The sequence below is a fragment of the Parasteatoda tepidariorum genome, chromosome 1, assembly GCF_982258835.1.
Source record: "Parasteatoda tepidariorum strain Cologne lab strain chromosome 1, Ptep-v5.0, whole genome shotgun sequence".
Lineage (NCBI taxonomy): Eukaryota > Metazoa > Arthropoda > Arachnida > Araneae > Theridiidae > Parasteatoda > Parasteatoda tepidariorum.
The window spans coordinates 132,694,957-132,715,343 of record NC_141755.1 but is presented as its reverse complement, the minus strand read 5'-3'; the positions used below and the strand labels follow the sequence as shown (position 1 = coordinate 132,715,343).

Genomic DNA, 20,387 nt, shown 5'->3' with positions numbered 1-20,387 from the left:
TAAAAAAGTAAGTAAATTTTTCCTCTGACATACTTATAATTTAAAACATGCTTGTAATATTTATGTTCAATATTCAACACAGATAATTAAAAAATTTTGTTTTAAAATTTTTTATTTTTTTTCTGAAGCCATTTTTATTATTATTTTTTATTTATTACTGAAGGATTGTTAAAATCTATCATATAATGTTATGCATTTCGTAAATATTGTTCTAAAATGTATATTAGTTGCATGAAATAATATGGCTTGTAAGGCACGTGAATTAAATTTATTTGTACTTTAATTATTTCCCAAATGAGATTAAAAAATTAAATATTGATTTCTCATTTTTAAAAATTGTAATTAAAATTTGCAATATTCTAAAAGAAGAAATTGACCACAATAATGAATTTACATGCTTCCTAAGTAAACTTCTTTTGCCTCTTAAATGTCATAAATTTAGGATTAATTTTGTTCTAGGATTAAATTCAAATACAAGATTGAACTTCGCTTTGAACGAAATTTGTTTTAATTCAATGTATATAATTTTGATAATAATATTTTTTGGAACTTTTTTGTTTTGCCCGTGTGTGTACAGAACACTTCAAACAAACTTTTTTCCGATTTTTTTATCTCCCCAAATTTAACATATCAAATTTGAAAATTTTCAACGTGTGGTTTTATGTTAAAGTTTTTATTTCGCATTTTAAGAAAAATTTTAGAAATAAGACAATTTTAACGTAAGCATTACTTATATTCCTTCTCTCTTATCAGCAAAAATATTCAAATCACTAACCCTCTCCCTATGTTAAGTGCTTATGTGATATTTTAATAGCCCTGTATCAACCCTATTTTGCCTCTGAACTGTTTTCTTTAAATTTATCTAAATATTTCATACACTTAAAAACTAAAAATATTTTTCAAAACAAATTTTTTTTAGTTTTATTTTTAGTATTTGTACTTATATTTTTTGAAATAGTTTTATCACATTCAAATCGTTTACTCACTTTTTTTTATACGAAATTGCTAAAGAAATGTAAATTATGTATTTAAATACGGAGAAAAAATGTTTTTTTTTTTAAAAGTTGTTTCTAGAAGTTATACACCGAAGAGCCATTACATTATGACCACCCTGCTAATAACATGTAGAACCACCTTTAGCCCTCAAAACTGCTAGCACCCGCCGTGGCATTGATTCCACAAGGTGCTGATAGGTAGTCTGAGGTATCTAGTACCAAGCGCTCACCAACTGGTCCTGTAATTCCCTCACACTGCGAGGGGGTAGCGTGGCAGCACGAATTTGGTTTTCCAAGTAGGACCACAAATGCTCTATTGGATTAAGGTCAGGTGAATTTGGGGGCCTAGATATGACTTGAAAGTCACTGGAAAAATCCATGACGATTTCCCTCGAAGCAATCCATGACGATTCGACTCTTATGACATGGTGCATTATCCTGTTGGTAAACACCACCCCCCGCAGGAAAAACTGTTGCTATGAATGGATGAACCTGGTCTGAAACTATGTTCAATTAGTTTACAGACGTCAGGAATTGTTCTATGAGGATTATGGGTTCTAATGTGCCCCTTGAAAACATTGTTACTGGGCGAGAAACCATGAAAACCTGGGAGAGATCATTGTTATAGATGGGTGAGCATAATATAATGGCTCTTCGGTGTATATTGAGTTGGTTTAGAATCCAAGCTTAGCTTGAAATTAAAGATGTGAAAACTTATATGCACTTTAAATAAAATTGTTTTCTCCTATACAATATTATCTATATATTCATGAGAAATAAATGTCAATTATTCTATCCAGATATTATGCGTTTGCATTACCTATAAAAAAATACTTTATATCTTTAACAAAAATGTGAGCTTAATAGACAACTGTTTAGCTTTAACCATTGGCTGCTACGCTTTTATTAAATCGCTTTTGTATGTATTTGGCTGGAATCATGAAAACTTTCGACCTATTTTTGATGATCTAGAGGACTAAAATTTAAACTGGGAGTGCTTTATAACCGCTGTTGAACAGCCAACCCTACTTTTGGGTTTAAGACTACTTATCTGCAACTCCGTAGTCTTGTAATTTTGAACCCAATCCAGAAGACAAGGGAACTCCTGTATCAAGTATTGGGAGACATTTCGCTTTCGTGGAGGTCTTTTTGATGGAATTATAACCCGCATTATCGTTACATGGAGAGGAAAACCTCGAAAACTTCCATGGTAAGCCTGACGGCAAGGAGACCCATGATACGTCTACCACTGAGGATATTTTGCGTCAGCACTGTTGTCGGTGCAAATCAGACACGGAATTCGTATCGACCATCCAACTCTGGGATTCGAACCCGTTTTCACCTCATTTAAAAGGAAAAAGCCCTTGAGCCATCACGGCTCAGCTGGAACTGTTTGCGGAATGACAAAGTTTCTATCATTTTTTCTGACTGCTAGAAGTAGCTTTTATTGTCAATCGAAATTTCGACTACTTTCCGATTAGCCAGAACATTCAAATCTCGACTAGAGCTTTATTAAAAAAAGACAATACATGTTTTAATAGCTTCCTGAAAGCGATAAGAAAATATCATTACAATTATATTCCAAACAAAATTTCCTACCAAACAAAATTGCGATTACTTTTCGTCTAGTTAGAGTGTTTAAATTTCAAATGATGTTTTGACCTTGGCTACAACAAATTACTATTTACTAAAAATTCTAAGCTAAAATTTGTTTCAATTTTTAATTCCAAATGAAAATCCGATCACTTTCTGGAGTAATAACAAAAAGGAAAGTAATAAAATGAAAAACTTCTTTAAAACTTTTTATGGAATTAAGAAAAAAAAGAGAAAGTAATCCTATCTGCTATATCAGCCAATACCGACCGTCTTTCAAATGTATTTATCGTTTACCTTACGTTTATAGTTACTTTTAATGACAAACATAGAATTATTTCTACGTTATTGTATACTTCTTTTTAAAAAACGTTGTTTTTAAAATTTTAATTTTATATGTGTTAAATTCATTTTTTTATGTGTCCAAGCTAAGTACATTTGTTTAAAAATGCTGCTATATATTTTTAAATATTGTTTCTATTGTAGTACTCAAATTTAAAACATAAATCCTTTACTTTTCCTATCTGTTTCATTGATGTTTTTTCTCATATATATATATATATATATATATATATATATATATATATATATATATATATATATAAGTTCAAAATGAAGAATAAAACAAAGAAAAATTATAGACATATGAAAAAAAGGGGGTGGGAAATAATAAGTAAAAAAAAAAAAACAACAAACAACAATATACAATTTCCTTACTTAATTATCAGTCCTAAATTTCATAAAATTCCAGTAAAATTTAGAACTATCACATGTGGGTCGAATACTTATTTAACTAAACCTGGCACCATTTTCTCTAACTACTTAAATAAGATTATTAACTATATTACTAAAGAAGGTTTCTCTTGGATAATCACTAATAATCAACCGATTTTAGATTTCATTAAACATAATAAAATTAATTCTATTGCGACTTTTGATTTCCAGGATCTTTTCAATAGCATTCCCCTTTCTAAACTAAAAGATGTCCTTTTGAATTATTACCATGATTTTAAAAATATCCTTTGTTGCGATTTTGATTATTGGGAAATTCTGATTAATTTTTGTCTTTTTAGTAATTATCTTTACAATGGAAGGGATATCTTTCTTCAAATTAATGGAATACCACAGGGATCTAATTATTCATCTCTCTTAGCTAACTTATTTTTGCATTATTATGAAAAAAATTTTACTCTGAGTATTAAATTTGTTTTTAGATATATTGATGACTTAATTATCTTTAATTTCCAAGATTTTACTGTTTTATTGAGTGATATATACCCTGAGGAATTAATCTTACTTCGTAATCATGATGATAATATTAATTTCAATTTTTTGGATTTGGGTATTATGAAAGTTGAAAATATTTGCTTTGTTGATTTATACGATAAAAGAAATGATTTTAATTTTAATATTAATAAACTAGTTACTTGGAATTCTAATGTTTCTAGGAGCATCTATTTAAATACCACTTTTAATGAAATGAACAGAATTAAAAGAATATGTAGTAATATTTATTTATCCAAAATACAAATCGATAAACTCTTTCAAAATCTGATAAAAAACAATGGATACCCAACTAATGTAATAAAATTTTATATAAAATCATTGAATTAATCGTATATTTTGGTGGATATATTTTCTAAACATTTTTTTGTTAATTTTTATGATTTTCCCATGTGCAAATCCATTTCAGGCCAAAATTCATTGCCAAAATTATTTACTAAATAATTTCTTTGTTAATTTATGTAATTTTTCCATGTGCAAATCCATTTCGGACAAATCCGTGGCTATAATTATGTACTAAAATTTTTTCTTTGTTAATCTTTCCATGTGCAAATCCATTTCGGGCAAATCCGTGGTTAGAATTATTTACTAAAAATTCCTTTGCTAAATAATTTCCCTTGTTAATCTATACAGTTTTTCCATGTGCAAATCCATTTCGGGCAAATCCGTGGATAAATTGTTTGCTAAAAATTTCTTTATTAATTTATACAATTCCATGTGCAAATCCATTTCGGGCAAATCCGTGGTTAAAATTATCTGCTAAAATTTTTTCTTTGTTAATTTTTCCATGTGCAAATCCATTTCGGGCAAATCCGTGTTAAAAATTATCTATTAAAATTTTTTCTTTGATAATTTAAATAATTTTTCTATGTACTAATCCATATCGTGCAAATCCGCGGCTAAAATTATTTACAAAGCAGGCAATTTATGTTTCTCTTTTCTATTTTATATTTTTTCTTAAATAAACATCTATCTTCTAAAACTATTTATGATCAATTTTTAAAATTATCCAGTATAATATTACCTTGTGCACATCCATTTCGGGCCCATCCTTGGTAACTAACAAATCAAAACTCAGAATAACAAATCACTTCAGCAGTGCAGTAAGAACGACACTTTAGAACCCTTTTGTTACACTCAATTTGCGCTTTTGTTTTCATATTTTGTAATCTGGCAATCTTTCTGCGAAAACATTTTTAAATCATTCTTGAAAAATAACTGTCCAAGTAAGTTGTTATGATTTTGCTACTCGCTTTATAGTCCCCCCTTTTTAATGTTTTTTATTTTATTTTTTCTTTTTATTTTATTTTATTATCTGTTTTTACATGTTATATTTACTTTTTATGATCTATTTTTACGTAGTTATTTTATAAAAAAAAAAAATTTTTTTTGAGTGCTCCTCACACTATTGTATTAATATATTTTGCTTTGGCTTTATTGATACAATATCAGAAAGCACTCTGTTTTGTGGATATAATCGTGTGGGCTGAAGAAAAGATTATATCTTTTTTTTCCGGCTTTTTTTCCGGTTTTTTAATTAACATTTCACTTTTTTTTTTTTTTTTTTTTTTTTTTTTTTTTTAAATAAAATATTGTTTTTTTTTTTTTTTTTTTTTTTTTACTTATTATTTCCCACCCCCTTTTTTTCATATGTCTATAATTTTTCTTTGTTTTATTCTTCATTTTGAACTTATCTAATGAGTGCTGTTTACTTGCAGCTTAAGCGCAATAAATGTTACTTATTGTTTTTCTTAATTTTCTTAGTGTTTTCTTGTATTTATTTATTTATATATATATATATATATATATATATATATATATATATATATATATATATATAATGTGTATATATATAATGTGTATGCGTGATGAGTTGTAGATTCGTAGCCCTTATTCCGACAGAACTGTTTCCAAATTTGAAACTTAATCTGAAATATTTTCCGTAAAGATTTTGACTTCTTTTTTTTTCATGAAACAAAGAAATTGATGTGAATCTAGCTTGAATGTTAAAGGCAAGAGGAAGTGTGTAAAAAATTGTTTACTTTTGCGTATTAAACTATCAAACTAATAAAAAAATAGAACCAATTGAAAAATATTATAACCGTTAAAAACATTAATTTAATGCCAAAAATGAAATTTTTCTCTCTAGTTTAACCATGATTGAAAATCAAAATATAATTTATATATATTTTTAGACTAATATGTGATTTTGAATGTCGAAATCTAAATTTTAAATAATTTTATTCCAGAAAAATACATGAACTTTTTAATTTTTTTCTCAAGTTTTTTCGATATTGTGGATTTTTTTATTTAAAATTCTTTACCGAAGCATTTTGATTATTTTGATTAATATTACTGAAATATATAAATTGAACATTAATTTATTGGATGAAAATTATCTTTTTCTTAAGAGGAAAATGTTAAAAATCGATTATATTATAACAATCGATTACCTAGCTATCGGTTAATCGATGGCAATAACTAGGTTAACATTACTTTATTTTCTATTACAAAATGTTACTTAGATTTGACAACAGAAATCAGCGTATCTCTTAAAAAGGTGATTTGATTAAGCAACAAAAAATAGTTTAAGAATATTATGGACGGAATACAAAACTACGTTTATAAATTTGTTTGATTTAATAACTAATTGAACTTTTTAATTACTTAAAGAATCCTTTTTAGGATAATTTTTTTTTTTTAGTTTCGTGAATTTCGAAATATTTAAAATATGATTTTGTTTGGTTACTTATATCAAAACTTTAATGTAAAATCCATTTTTTTTATCATTGTTATAAATATCAACTGAAAAATCTAGAAATCAAGAAAACACACAGACGTTAAAGCACTTAGTTTACACAAATATAACACAGATTACACTACCCGCTAATTCGAAGAGTTGAATCTTAATTTTATTTTTCATTAATAAATGTTCAGTTGAAGATCTGTTCCACGTGATTTTTTTTCGTCACATCAGAAATCTCAGAACGGCGTTTGTGAATTTTACTCTTTCTTTTTTTCATGATAAGCTATGTTTTATATTTGTTTCTTTAATACCAATTTAAAGCTTTAAATGAACTTTGTTATTTATTTCTAATGTTCTTTTTCTGATAATGTCTTTTTTTTATAATAAGTTACGTATATATTAGGTACCAACTTGATTTTTCCTTACCGTCAATTTCACGATCTTTTTTTACTATTTTTCCATTTAGTTTTACAGTAAATATTTGTTGAATGTCTTACATTATTATAAAACATTCGAAAAGAGTTCCTGAATTTAATGAATGTTTTTGTTGAAGCAATTACGTTCTACTGATAACTAGATTCAGAAATAAATTAAAATTGTAGAGTCTAGTATTACAATCAGTTTATTTTTCAGAAATGATTAATACACGAATTTGTTAGTTATAGATGTACTATACGAATATGCAAATTAATATTTTTATAACACCAATACCGATTAAGATGTGCTAAACATGTAATTTTTTTTAACAGAAGAGTTTGTAATTTTTAATTGCTGCCGTTGTAATTTAAAACTAATTTTTAATACTTTCACTTCTCTGTGTATCCTGGGATTATCATGTCTATTTTCGCCAAAACCGATATTATCACCAAAAGGTAGCTTCCGTGACAAAAAACCAAATTTTATCATATTTTCTGTGTATAATCCTTGACTACGCGAGTTAGTTTTGAAAGTTTAGTGAGGAAAAATAGAGGTTTTTATTTTGTTTTGATTCTTTTTATTACACTTTTTTATTGCGTATTTTTACACTTACAGTTTTTTGTTATTTTATTATTTGATAAAATCAATGTGTTAAGAATACTTGGAAATTGTTTTTCATTATGATGGCACCAAATGACTTGCGCATTCCCGCTGACAGGTCGACGGGAAGATCCCCAAATACCTTTTTAATTTTCATTTTTAGCTAAATAAATTCAATCAAAGCTTTATAAATTTAAAATAAACATATAGCTCATTATTGATAAAAGTGATTGTAGTTTACTTAAAATTTGTTTCTATTAGTTGTATCTAAAATTACATTGCAAGTCTGATACTATAAATATCCTTTTTTTTTCCTGTAACTAATACCAAAATAAAATTATACTTAACCATCTTTAGGGTGACACACCTAGAGTTAGAAGCTCCATTTTAACTTTTTGATATTTCAAAAAAAAAATTGTTTTTTTTTTTTTTGAAAGAGCTGTTCAAAGTTTCAACAAATCCAGATCGTCCATAGAAAAAAAATTGCTTCATTTAATTAAACGAACATAAAACGATTGGAATGGAGCTCTTTATTTTGCTGTCAATTAAAAAAAATTACAACTTGAATTGGAATTTTGTTCACTTTACGTGGAAAAACGTTGTTTTGTGTTTTAAATGAAAGTGTGCGAACTTTGTCTTTACTAATGTTTTTTCAAGAATGATTTTATTACTGTTTCCCGATTACAGGGATGTAGCAGATTATGTCTATTTAGGTTTTTACAAATCTAACGACAGTCCAGAGTGGGCCAAAGGTTTGAGGATTTTGCCAGGGAAACTTATTCTTTGACCTGGACATCCGATTTTTTACCCCAATCACTCTAAAATCTGATTTCAAAGAATTGAGATACCATTGTTTTAGATGTTTCTCTTACATATTTGCATATATGTAGTTTATTTGAAAAAAGCCCTCCTCCCTCGAATGAATCGTATTTTCCCTTATTCATTTTAAATTGGTTTTATCACGGATTAAATAATCACTGATATCATACAATATTTTATCTATGTATATATCTATGCATATATATATATATATATATATATATATATATATATATATATATATATATATATATATATATATATATATATATATATATATATATATATATATATATATATATATATATATATATATATATATATGTGTGTGTGTGTGTGTGTGTGTGTGTGTCTATCATACAATTGAAAAATTATAAAAATGTTTTGGTATTTTATAGGTATTAACGCCTTTACTGGAACTATCAGTGGGGCTTCTCAAGACTTACTAAAGAAACGTTGTTGCTTTGGAGAACATCAGAAATATGATCCGAAGACATGCCATCCTAATTTTGATCCTCTTCAGAGGGGGTGGCTCTTCTGCTTTGGTAGCCCTGACGACCTGTGTGCGAAGTAGAACACTTTACTGCAGAACAGTTTCACGAGGTACCACGGAAACCTGATTGAACTGGCAATCTAATCTGGAATTAGTTTACTGGGCATTGTAAGTACTCGTATTGATTTATTAATTGTTATTGTGGTCTTTTTTATTTTTATTTTATTTTATAATCGTCGTTGATTTAATTTTATCTCATTAAATCTTTGGGTTTAAGAATACTGATGTTCAACTCCGTAGTCATGTAATTTTGAATCCAACCCAGAAGAAAAGAGAACTCCTGGATCAAGTATTGGGAGAAATTTACCCTCGTGGAGGACTTCTTGATGGAACTAAGTCGCATTTGCCTTTCATGATTTCGGAAAACTTCGAAAAACTCCCACAGTTAGCCTGATGGCAAGGGGACTCTCACCCATGATCCGTCTACCACAGAGGATATTTAACATCAGCAGTGTGGTCGGTGTCCCCTGAGCCATCACTGTTCGGTCTTTTTTAATTGAAAATATTCGTATATAGAATTTTAATCTAAGTGTAAATATTATGACTTTTTTACCCCTTTTGTTAAATTTTTTTTTCAGCCGATTTTTCTAAAAAATGTAATGTTTCAAAATAAATGCTAAATAAGGAAAAGTATTTTGCGTTTTCAAAATGTCCCAATATTGTATTTTTTCCCCTTCTTTAACTTTATAACCTTTTATACTAATACTAACTTCCTTAATCTTGTGTTTTTAAGTCCCGCAGTGAACTGATAGTAAAGACATGGTGGTTCCCAGTTGAACACCGAAGTCAAGCCTTACTGGCTGCGGTCAGTAAGTGGGTGGGTGGTCATTCTGATCAACCTGCGCAGGGACCGAGAGAGCACGGTATCTGTTCTCGTTAAACTGCTCTACCGTAAAATGCTCGACTTCACGCGCAGGTTATCGGGCAACCAAAGCGAAGGAGCCATCCCCTCTGCAAAAGATCAAAATTGTGATGGCACTTCTTCGGATCCTCTTCAGGGATGTTTCCCTGACCGTTGCCTATACCCCATTGTACAGCTCGAAGTAAATAAAGTATCTTGTGTATTTCAATACTTTTTTTTATCATAAATTTTAATTTTGTGTTAGTTTAAAATGATAAAAAAATATTCTTTTTTATTTATATAAGTGCAAAATAGCTCTCTTTAGAGCAATGTTTCTTAACCTTTTTTCACAATGGACCCTTTTTAAAATTTTTTAAGGAGTCACGGACCCCCTCCCCCTCCCTGGGAAAAAATAACTGTGAAAACAACATCAATTATTAGAAAACATTTAATTTATTATTTTAAGAGCACAAAATTTTTAAAATTAAAATTTTTAATGTGAAGGTTGTTGCTACTGTTCCTTAATTAATAAATTGAACTGAGGGATAGTTTTCGACAAAGCAACGCTCATATCATGTTCAACATTCAATCACAAGTTTTTATTGTCACAAGTGTGGAAAATCCGGCTTCGTTAAGATACACTGTAGCTAACGGAATTATAGTTGCCATAGCTCGCTTTACAAGCAATTAGTAGGCTTCTCTCACAAAAGACCAGAACTCTCCGAGTGTTTTTGAATTGAAATCCATTTTTACCTAGAACTTTGTTCTAAGATCAATAAGCTCATCTTTAGCAAGGTTTATATCATCGATACAGTCAATATCACAAAGAAAAGGATTAGGAATTCCCAACTCATCTTTTATATTTATCTCATCCAAAATAAAATATTTTTTACAGGAAACTTGAGGTACCTCCAGGTGTTCAGATTCCATTTTTTAAGTTATTCAGTAATAAATTATCTTACCGAGATGCATTTTCTGAAAGAACTTCGTCCAACATTTGAAAGTTTGCATATATCTCATTTTGAATTCTATTTTTTCAAAGTGGCATTTTCAAAAAGAATGCTTGTAATTTCTCAGGTGCATCCATAATGGTAATATCAGGCCCTTGAATTAAAAGACTTATATTGTTCACATGGTTAAAAATATCTTCTTTTTTTTTTTTTTTTTTGAAATATTCGCAGAGTGGGTTATCTTTTTCTTCTAGAAAAAGTGATACTTCTGTCCCCTACATGAAAATTCGTTTCAAAACCTGTCCTCGTGCTTCTAATAAAATTCACAGTTTTAATAACTATTGATAATACTTCTTTTAAGCTGGTTGGAAGAGTTTTTGTAGCTAGTGCATGTCTATTAGGAGACTTTTTACCAATAGGGCAAAACGAGATTTATTGCCGAGCATCTCATGTGCTGCATCTGTACAAAGAGAGTGAAGTTTTTCTTTCCAGTCGAAGTCGTGTTTGGTAAAGAAAACATTTAACATTACTAAAACATTAACCGACTTTGTAGTTCGCAAAAGAAACTCATAAAATAAGAATTCCTCAGTGAGACACGCAACGAACAAAAACAAGAAGTTAATTACAGTTCGAGATGTCTGTAGTTTCATTCAGTAGCATACTAAAGGGAAATGTCGATGCTTTCAATTTATCGATGATCTGTTTCAATATATTAAAGAAATTTCAACTATTCTTGAATGTATCACATCATTTGATAATGGAATATCCTCAAGTTTTTTTCTTTGTTCCAGTCCACAAACTAATTCAATCATATCCAGCGCACAAAGCTTAATTAACGTCTCTCCAATACTAAGCGGTTTCTTGCTTTTGACAATACGATATGCAACTTTGAGTAATGCCTCAACTAGAGGTTTTCACGAAATACCAAATACAAGTTTGGTTAATGTTCCAGATTTCAAAAACTGGGCTTTCTTCTTAGTAAAAACTTCTAGATCTAGTAACCTGGACAAGGTGTCAAATGCACGTAGCTTGATAGGGGTTGATAAAACTAGCACAGCGGACGTCATCAGGGGGTTGCCCCTGATCGTGCAAACTGAATGCCGGTTAGTGGAGGTTGTTAAAAATATGACAGGGATATTAGAGGGCTGTGTGCTGTCCGCACTGAATTTAGGGTATCTCGATCACCTAGTTTCAAATATGTATTTTCACCGTTTAGAAAAAAAGTCAACGTTATTTAAATATTATTGATCCAAACGTTTTAAAAATTAGGATAAGTTAACGGACCCCTAAATTATGACCCATGGACCCCTAAGGGGTCCATGAACCACAGGTTAAGAAACCCTGCTTTAGAGCTTTATCTGGTAAAATATTGGTTCGATAGAGAATTATGGGATTTTTATATTTTAATATTTTATATTTTTCTTTTTTTATATTATGTATTTTAATACCCGCCCGGATATAACCGGAAATTGCCGGATGATAAATCCAAATTTTAAAAATCTTTGCTGGTTACCTGGAACTGGCTGGGTAGAAGATTTAATATGACGCAGCAAAATTTTAGTGACCACCAGTACATCTCTAGAAAAAAGTAGCCTCCACTTATATTTCTGCAAGTTTGTCTTTTTTTTAATGAAAACAGTTTTTCATAAGTTTATTGTTCACAATTTCCAAGTTTAATTACATGAATTATTTCATGATGTGCTTCCAAATCCACCAAATTTTACTAAAATCGAGTGTAGGGGGAGGGACGGTTCAAACTGAAAGTGATTGATATGACGTGGAATTATTCTGTTAATTGTTTGTGACTTATTATATTGTATATGCATTGTTTAATGAAATATTACGAAAGACTTTTCTGAATTGCTTTTCAACGGTTTAATTATTTAAGTTCAGGACATAAAATGTTATTTTCTCCTTAGTTTTAAATAAACCAAATGGAAACCCTATTTTAAAATGGATTTTGTTATTTTTTCTATAAGTTTTTTTTAATGTAATATTTGGTGTTTTGTCTTGCAGACAGGAACAGCAAGTTGCACGTCATTGTGGACAGGGCCGGAAATAGATAAGTACATTTTCAGATTATTTTTTAGAAATTTTTGTATCAGTGCTTCCCGTATGTATCATGTCGTAATGTTCATAGCTCAAATGTCCAGTCAACTCCACCTAATCTGATCAATATGTCTTGATCCATGTGTTCGATAGTCTTGATTGCACCCATTTTGCCAGACATTATCAAACCATGATCACATATATCTCCCTTCTCGACCCATGGTATCACATATTTATATAAAACGAGACTTTCTGACTCCAGCGGCCCATGATCAAACGGACTTGATCATAATTCCTTACTCTCGTATAATAAGTAACTTCCGAAAAAACTATCCCTGAATGACGTGACATCATTATTCAACCGAACATGTCAAAAAGTAATTACTCGAAATTGAAATTCGCAAAGCGTAATAACAATGTATTAAAAATAAAAGGAGTTGAAAAATTCATAAATGTGAAATGACGATAGAATCGTTCCAAATTGAATGCTTCAAAAATTGATAACTCAAATTCGTAACAATGTATTAAATGCAGCGAAATTTATTTAAAAAGCCATTTAGAAGCAGAAAAAAAAAAGAAAAAAAAAGCATCGAAACAATCTTCTTTCGTATTGCAAACGAAAACTAACTATTCATTATGGGTAAACATTCATTGTTTGAATATTTATTAGTAGTGATATATTAGGGGATAACTTTTCATACATCGATCAAATTCGGATAAATAATATCAGGGTAAAGATTTAAAATACGGGACAATCTGAGGGTACCTTTTGATAGATTACAATTTAATACAGCTTACAATTTAATATGAAAAAGTTATCCCAATATATGAAAAGTTATAGTAATGATCAGAATTTCTCGAATTAACTGTCAATCATATTGACTTAAAGGAACTACTTCAAATATCTAATTAAGTTACAGAATCAGACAAAAAAACGCTCTTGCTTTCTCAGAATAAACATATGTAACTGAGAAACATTGTTTATAAAACGAATTTAACTTATTAAAATAGGAATGATTAGAATTTGAAATTACTTATGTATTTCTTGTAAATGTCGGAAGAGTAATTAAATTAAACTAAATTAATCAAAACTAATATTAATTACAAATATTACTTTAATTAGGCATGTGTTTAAAATAAAAGTAAGGCTTAAGTTTGAACTAATTTGATGGCATTACCCTTAACGTTAAAAGGTTAATTTTTGAATAAAATTATTATAATATGAATAAACTTATTATAATTATTAAAAATATTACATTTATAATCAGTAGTTTATTGTTTGTATTTCTATGAAAGAAAAAAAAATCAGTGGCGTAAAGCTATATTTGTGTGACACTTTTTTAAATCTGTAAAAAGTAGACACGATAGTAAAAGTTTTACATTTTGAATAGAAAGATAATTTTTTCCGACTGAAAGTTAAATAACTTCTTAATCTGTTGTGCATTTTCAATTTTCAAGCATTGTGTTACCTCTTACAATCTTTTAATCTTATACATTCTTGTGTTTTATTTTCTCCTACCATGAATTTTAAATTAAATCTAAATTTACGCTCGCGCTTAGGGCAATTTATGTAGTATTTACTGTCTAAATAGTTTTTTTTTTAAAGTAATTGCGAAAATTGAGTAACTCCATCTCATCATTCAAGAGGAAGTGGAATTTTTCAGGAGATGAGGAGGAAAAAGGTTCAGAACCCCCTCTGCTCTGATTGAAACCAAATAAAAAATATAAAAAAAAGCGATGCGTATTGCACCTACACAAATTAAATTTCTTTAAAATTTTTTGTCTCCGAGCTGCAAATACTTCACTTCCAAACTTATCCATTGCTTGATAAATGCTCAGAAAATCCTATTCTTTCAAGTGATACTTTTTTATTTTTAATACATTCGATTAGAAAACAAAAGCTACCGAATTTTGGGCCAAATTTTCAATCTAAAAACTAGAGTTTGATCGACTGCAAAATATCGAATTTTAATAATGAAAGAGAAATAATTAAGTACAGAAAAATATATTTCGAAACAAAATTTTGAAACGAATATTTATATTCTAAGCTTGAAATTTTTTCTGTATTTTCTGTTGCCTTCATTTGTAACTGCATCTATGATAAGATTATAAGCAATTTTAAACGTCCATATACTTCTGAGTGGTATTTTAAGATGATAAAACTGGAATATTGTAGGCATATGTTCTGGGGATTTTAAAAGGGGTTTAGGGAGAAGGTACGAAGCATTAACAAAAAGGGAGTTCCGAATCATGTGTTAGAAACCCTAATTGTAATAACTTATTGTGAAACAAAGAAAAAGGGGAATTTTTTTTCCAGCCCTTAATGGACCGCCATTTAAATGGCACTTTTATTTTTAGGGTGTCTACAATCTCTTTATTATGAATTATATTCAATTAAAATACTTAATAAAAGGGCCCCAATTTTTTTAGAAATGAATGTGGCTTTATTCATTAGTAGTACTAAACATCTATTCCTCATTTGAATAAAAGTTATATTTTTGTAACAGCGTTTCACAATAAGCTCCTACAATGACATCACGCAACTCGTAGAACGATTTTGCCACAGTTCAAAATAGTGTTATTCTTAAAGTTTTTAACTTACAAATTTCGAAGCTCTGAATTTATTTAAAGATAAAGCACACTTCTATCATTTAACTGTCAAAGCCTTTTTGTGGTTCAGTGGTTGCGGACATGCTGAGATTGTGGTGCCCTACGAGTGTGATGCCTTATTTTTTCTATTCAAAACAAGCTCAGAAAGTTGTAGTTTTGTTTCGAGTCTATATCGATTAAAGCAGGGGTGCCAACAATTACAATTTATCCGCAATCATTACGCTTTCATTGTCATTGTCTTACTTTCAAATAATAAAATTTATACTTTTTAAGAATTTCCGTAATAAGCAGTTTAAAGTAAGCTTATTTTCCTCTCCATTACAAAGAGTTATGAAATTTTTATGGTCTGCAACTAATCTGAGATTTTTTTCTACTCCTCAAACAATTCTACAAGTAAGAAAAAACAATGTTTTGATAGAAACTTATAAAAAAGAGAAAGAAACTTTATTTATATTTCCTTCCAATAAGCTAAACTTCTCTCCTTATGGAAGAGCATATTAGAAGGATAACTAAAACTGATGCTGGATCATAAATTTTTTAAGGTTCAAGTGCAACATGACAAAAAACCGTGAAGGCTAGTTTTTAATGAACTAAGACCTTGAAAATTCATTCCATTTCATTTTACCATCTTATAAAGTTTCAACTTTACATAATTTTTAAAATAGTTTCTTTTTTATCTAAATGTTATTTCTTGTTTAATAGTAAATCCGTGCATAATTTTATTAAAATTATATACCTTTATCATATTAGGTTGTATATACACCTTAAAATTGCTCTAATTTATATTCCGTTTATATTTTGATGCTCTGATTTCTGATAGCTAAATTGGAAAGTTGGCACCTCTGCTAAAGTCAGCATTTTAAAATATAAGACTTTAGAGTAAAGTTTATGTTAGAATATTTAAAAGGTAGTGAAAAATCTCGAAATTTCGGAGGTGGAATAAAATGTTTAAATTTAAAAAACCAGAGTTGCGTCAAAAATAAACCATCGCTGTTTTATGTTAGATGAAGCTATTTGGTGAGAAAGGTTTTTTACCGAAAGTTCCTCTATACTTATGCTAAAATGAATAACATTAACAAACCCATCTATCATATGTTTAAAAATAGTTACTTTTTTCAACAAAAAAAAAGGAAAAATTTTTTGTGTGTACAACCAGAACGTGAGGGTTGAGAAGTTGAGGCACACAATTGTGTGTTATTTTTCATCTGCAAATTCTTTCCATTTTCCCCTACAGATAGGAACCTCAAAATTGAAAGCTCTCTTGCTACTTGAAAAAAATTTGGTTTAAACGCAATTTCATTTTCTGACCTCTTGGGTGCGTAATGCCGTTTGAGTTTGGTGCTGTGTAGTTGCTTTTAAATCTTTTGATTATAAGGTCTGAATTAAATTTGATCCCAAGTAAATTCACATCGATTTCATGTAATTTAAATGGTGTTCACGAAGGCCTGACTGCTTTCCTGTTGAAAGTTTTAAAATATTCACTGTAAAACATTCGAACTGTCTCATGTATGCTTTGTGACACAACAACTATAGAAATCACTGAATTGATTTAAAGCCTCAAGAAAAAAATATTCTAAGACTTATCTGCAGAGCCCGTGTTTGGATTTTTTTTTTATCTCCAAAACAAAATAAATAAATTTGTGCTGCATTAACTCTGCTACAGAGTATGACGATCTTAATTCTTGAACAAGCTTAAAAATGGATAGTGTCTTAAAAATCTTTTATAATTAATGTTTTATTTTTTATATTTTAAATGTTACATGCCTACCTTACATATAGATATTTGTTAATATTGAAATTAGATTATTTCACTGGATAATTTTACACCATTAAAAAAAATATTTTAGAATTTTTATTGGTAGCCTTATTTACGCGTGATTATATATTTCGTAGTGATATCTGTTATCAAAGAAAAGTCCTGCTTCAAGTTCTCCACAAGCTTCAGACAGATATAATTCTTTAATATGGAACATTTTAATAATTTTTTCTTGTTTGAAACAAAATTGCTTTAGTTTTCCCTCTAAAATAATATAAAATTGAATTCAATTATAAAGCTACGAACAAAATATTATTTATGAATAATGTTTTTAGATAATTATATTCAAGAAAATAACTTCCGATATCAAAGCTAAACTTTAGTTCAACATGTTAACCACTGCTGCAATGGACATTGTGAACTATTGCATAATTGCTGTAATTGGCATGACGACATTTTCGACATCAAATTGCTTGAGGTGTGACTATATAATTTATAAATATGAAGAAGATAGTCTGCATTGTCAAACTAGTTGAATAAAAGTTTATTCCCAGGTTAACAGAGCTTTCTTGTCAGTGGTGAGATTTTATCCAAGTTAGATAACTTATCCTGATAAGTAGATAATATACAGTAAAGCTTTTGTCGTTTATTTAAAAAACATGAACGACACTATAGGTGAATACTATTCCTTTTTAAAGTTAAAGGCATTGTACATTCCTTTGGTAGTAAATGTTGCGGATAAATGTTAGAAAAATTATTTTAAAAAAAATATATTTCATGTTTACTCCCCCTCCTCCGGACAAATATTGTGGATACGGGTCTCATGCGTTTTCTGGAAAAATATTGATAGATTTCGAAAAAATATTTTTTTCACTATACATTAAAAAAACAATTAAATCTTCGAAGAAGGGTTTCAAAATGTAATCAAACTTATGAGATAGTTTATTTTCTAATATGAACTCCAATAATAAGAATAAAAGTTTATGGTTAACAACAGAAATATTTATCATTGTTAAGAACATTTTTTCGAAACAAAATTTTGTGATTTTTACTGTTTGCTCACAATGTTTTTAAAAGAACATTTTCTTATTACTTAATTAATAACTTGCCAGCTTTTATTTTTCATTCTATGAAATGAAAAATGAATGATATATTACAATAAACTTGTAACAATTAGAATTCAATTTATCATAAACAACTGCATTAATTATTTATGATTGCACATTTATACTTGTCACTGAATTTTGTTTCTATAATATATTTTACTAGAAAGACAAATAAAATCAAATGATGAGCAACCAAAAAGTTCTTTAGTAATGTTAATATTTATATTATTTTTTGACATAACTAGGTATATTTTTTACCTGGTATTTATCTCCTGAATATTATTTTCTGCGCAATACTGTCAGAAAATAATGCTTTCAATTTTATGCCGCAGATAGAAGAATTGTTATTAATTAATATTCGAAATAATAATTAAAGAAGAATCATTATTAATCTTTAAAGGCTAAAGACAGTAACCTTCTCAAATAAAAACGCCCTTTATTTTAATCTTAGTCATTTTTGTCAGCTTTCAGCAACCTCGACAATGATCCAAAGAATTGAACATTTATTCATTTACCTTGATAGGCTTTGGAGATATCTGAAAGTTAAATGATATTTTACTAAAAGTGCTTGAAGTGCTTTTTTAAGGAGTTTTTTTTTCCTTATTGTTTACACATTAAATTTATTCAACGAAAGTTAATTCCGACCACTGTGACAAAATCTAATGCATGAAACATTTCAGTTTAAGTTAAACGTTTCCTTTTAAAAACGCACTGTTTATTTTATTACACATTCTTTCCAGAATGTAATCATAAGCCCTTATGAAATATTTCATTATGAAAGCTCTATCAGAACTTGAAAATTAGCTGAAAACAAATTTGTTATTTTCTATTGCAAAATTTGATAGAATTTAAGTATCTACAACTTTACAGACTCAGACGTAGAATAGTAATCGTTCCCTCCTTTTTTTTTTGTTCAAGACTTGGTTTTTAAAACTGTTTGATTTTGTTGCATTGATTACTTAATAAAGTTAGTGATTAGATCCGTAGCAACTTCCTTGCGCCGTTTACTATTAAACTATACATTCAACTTATCAATTTATTCACGTAATTGATTTGTAGTGATGTCAACTCCTTATCTTTTCATATTTTGAACTTAGTTTAGAAGATATGAACTCCTAGTAGATATTCATATAAACTCACGTTTATGGGATAATTCCTAATTATTAATACACATTTGGCTACATTTAAAAGAAAACTAAGAAACCGTCCGGTCGTTAGAGCGATATTAATTCGGTTGATTTTTATTTAAAAAAAAAGTGGAAAAAACATTTTCAAACTTGTTAGAAAATATTATTTGAATGTGAAATCTAATTTTTTTGTAGGAATCATTTTTTATAGTTTCTACAAAAATAAGTTTTCATGATTGCAAATCCGTCAGAGAATATCACAAATAACGAGGGTTGCAGATCTGATTAGGTCTTATTTAGTAAAAAGTGTTAGTTATCTTTATTTTTTCTAAAAAATATCAAATTTCTTTTCAACATCGTGCTGAAAGTATAGTAGTTAAGAAAGACAAAAAATGCAAGTCTTCATTTAAATATAAACTTGAGAGTTTGAATCAGGAGCAATAGATTACAATATTGAATACTTTATGCGGGTACTTTTTTCATTGTGATTATATTTGTATTATATTCAAATTACATTTATATTTGTGTTTATTTCATTTAACTGAATGATGTAAAATTAGTTTAAACACTTAAAAATTACTTTAAAGCTAAAAAGGCGGTTAGAAAATTTCTTAAAAATCATTTTTATGTTAAATAAAAGTATATATTTTCAGTTATTTGATAAATTAATAAAAGTTTTGAAAATTTATTTAAAAAATGCATTTCTATAGCATATTGGCAATTTCAGCTGGTTTATTATTTACTATTAATCATCATATAAAATGCAGCATAAGCTTTACAGAAAACTTTTTGCTAAGTATAATAAGTGAAGGTCACAGTCTATAGTATTTTAACGGCTTTAGTTTGTCAACCGAAGTTTATTAAAAGCACAAAAATCTTAAATTGTCGCAGAAAATTTTTTAGATACGCTCTATTTTTTCGCTCCAATTAAGATAATTTTT

General features: G+C 28.6%; 1 long non-coding RNA gene across 1 annotated transcript in view; it reads left to right on the top strand.

The window, feature by feature from the left end:
• The window catches only part of LOC147816991 (uncharacterized), a 101,402-nt gene that overhangs the window by 1,038 nt on the left and 79,977 nt on the right, over positions 1–20,387 (top strand). Inside the window, exons 2-3 of the long non-coding RNA XR_015429759.1 lie at positions 8,853–9,115; positions 12,815–12,864. This is a non-coding gene — a long non-coding RNA (uncharacterized LOC147816991). The remainder of the gene's footprint in view (positions 1–8,852; positions 9,116–12,814; positions 12,865–20,387) is intronic.